The sequence below is a fragment of a genome, unplaced genomic scaffold (assembly GCF_019419815.1).
Source record: "Pyrus x bretschneideri cultivar Hongxiangsu unplaced genomic scaffold, Pyrus_bretschneideri_v1 Contig21, whole genome shotgun sequence".
Lineage (NCBI taxonomy): Eukaryota > Viridiplantae > Streptophyta > Magnoliopsida > Rosales > Rosaceae > Pyrus > Pyrus x bretschneideri.
In genome coordinates, this window is record NW_025999513.1 from 5,127,355 (window position 1) to 5,130,310 (window position 2,956).

The following is a 2,956-nucleotide window of genomic DNA, read 5'->3' on the forward strand; positions in this document are numbered from 1 at the left end:
GTTTATTTATTTCGCTGGAAAAAAAAAAAAAAAAAAAAAAAAAAAAAAAAAAGCACTTTTCGATATCTGCGTGTACTACTATCAATTCATTTCAGTATTTATTTTTTTATTTTGCTGGAAAAAAAAAAAAAAAAAAAAAAAAGAATCCAGTAATTTCGGTTATTTTTTCCGTATAGGGTGGCGGGGGTTTTTATTTTATTTTATCATTTTTGGGTAGGGCTGAATAAAAATCTTGAATTACCCCGAACCCAACTGAAATTTTCACAAACCCCCAACCGAAAAATCCCGAAATAAAAAATCTCGAAAAGTTCAGTAACCCAAACTGAAAAAAATCCGAATATTTTGGTATGGGAATTGGGACGTGGTTGTCAAGGTGTTCGATAATCCCAAACCGATACATAATACATATTTATTAGTATAAATAAGCGTTGGATTCGGTTGATTAAATCTCAACCGTAGAAAGCTCACTCTCTCTTTAATCGCTCAAATCAGGTATGCACGCTTTCTATCTCACACAGACCTCTTGAATCTCTCTGCACTCTCTCTTTTCCTCCTCCGCTCTATCAACACTCAACACTCTCTCATATCTCTCGAATCGTCTCTGCACTCTCTATTCTCCTCCTCCTCCCTCTGTCACGAAAATATTGTCCCTTGATTTGGATTCTGAAATTGTGAATTAGGGTTTTGGACTTTTAATTTGGGGATTTAGAATTAAAATTAGGATTTCTGTTTTGAATTTCATGTAATTTCAATTACTGCTTGATTTCTTTGTATTTGGTTTCAATTTTTCTCCATTTTGAATTTTGATTGAGGGCTTTCTTCGATCTTTGTATTGTTCTCTCTGGTTTTTTAGGGTTGTTTGCAAATTTGGGATTTGGGGACTGCAAATTTGGGATTTGGGGATGCATTCATACGATCTTTCTAAATTAGGTTAATAATTGCCGACTACATTCATTCCTGATCCGGCATCGAAAAACTGAAACAACTTCGAGAATCCCGAAATTCGGGAATAACCAAAGTTTAGTTCGGTTTTGGGTTTTGGAATCTCATCCCAAAATTGATCGTTTAGGATTCGAGGTTTGGGTTTCGGATTGGGATTCTGACTCGAACTGGCCCTATTTTTGGGGTTGGTGATAAAGTTTTGCGGTTTATCATCTACTTTTTTTTTTTTTTTTTTGTAAATTTCTCATAATCAAAGAGGACAAATAGATGACCGTTTTATTGTAGTGGTAAAAAATAATATTTTTAATATTTTGATCCGAGTTTGATTTTTAGTAATTTCATTTTTCTTGAACAACTAAGTATTGAACCTACTAGCGCTATCATTGTACTAAACAAAATTAGAAAACATATCGGCCCATTCAAATTGTAATGAATAGTTTGGGTCGGTTTTAACCGTCAAAAAAATAAACAGTCGAAGTCATTGGGTTAGCTCGGGATAAATTTTTCAGTGTGTCGAGAACACGATTCAGTACATAAAGTGTAACAAAACAATTGGTTTGATTTTTTTTTTTTTTTAAGTTTTCAGCAAGGTTCTAAAAATTGCTAGGCGCTAGTTGGGCAGTAGACAAGGGCCTAGCGCCTAGACGGCCTAAGCGGATATATATAAATTTATTATATATCTTGTAAATAAATGCCTATTTACACCTATTAAAAAAAAACCATACTTGTATGGATAATAAAAGAATGATAAAATACAAAAATAGAAGTAGAAGAATATACAAATTATATACATCCAAAAAGTTCAATATTTAAAAAACAGTAAGCATATAATCATAATGAGGAGGATTTGAATGATAGACTAAATTCTTCTTGTTGATGAATCATGATCCTTGTATCGGATTAGACATAGACTAAATTATTTAACCTTGTTGTATCTGGTTTATTTCTTTTCTTTGTATGTATCCCCTAAAAAATGCTCCAATTTGTTTCACTATTGGATGAACTTGTAGTAAATCCATCATTTGCAAATTAGGTACACCATTTCTATAAGTATACTACCATGAAACCAAAAAAGAAAAAATCACACAATTAATAAAAAAAATGTAAAAAATATATAATAAAAAAAAATCCGCCTAAGCCCCCCCTAACTCTCTACCTAGGCCCGCCTAGCGTCCAGCCTATTTTTCCAAACGCCTTGCCCAAAATCGGGGCAGGGCTTTACCGCCTAGCGCCTAGGCGGCTGCCTAGGCCGATTTTTAGAACAATGGTTTTCAGTAAATTATATTATTACACATAGTGTACTGGACCGTGTTTTCGGCACATTAAAAATCTCTCGTGAGAGAGAAGGATGCGTAGGATAATGAGTAAGTTTAAGTTAGAAATTCTGTGTTCAAATTCTTCTTTTACAACCAAACAAAAATGAAATACTGTCAAACGAGCTCAAATAACCTACAACCTTTTTTCAAATAGATAGTCATACATGTCTACAAATATAATATAATTTTAGTCAGTATAGGATAACTGACACACCCCGACCCCGAATGTCCACTAGGACCCCAAATCGAGCTATGCTGACCGACACCTAGAAGGTGACGAAGCCATAAAGTGTGATAGTATATAAAATGTGAATAAATTAAAACCTAAAAGTGCTTAAGAACACGAGTGTGCAATGAGCGGGTCTGGACCCATTTCATGCGTGATAAAGAGCATAGGTATAGTACAGTAAGGTAAGATAATGATTATACCATCATAAGAAGACATCTATACTGAAAAGTGCCACAAATCCTCGTCGATACGAAACTCTATTGCTAGAACCTTGAGGGGTGCAAAAATAGAAAATGTGAGTAAGTGAAACAAAAATTTTCAACCTAATTTCAATTACCAAAGGCAGTAACCCCTTGCCGTAACACTTGTATAATTTCCCAGAAAATAATAGGCGTGACTATAAGTCTAAAGTTTAACCAAAATAACCGTCTCACAGTTATGCCGTGTCAAATATCTCAACAAGAATAAG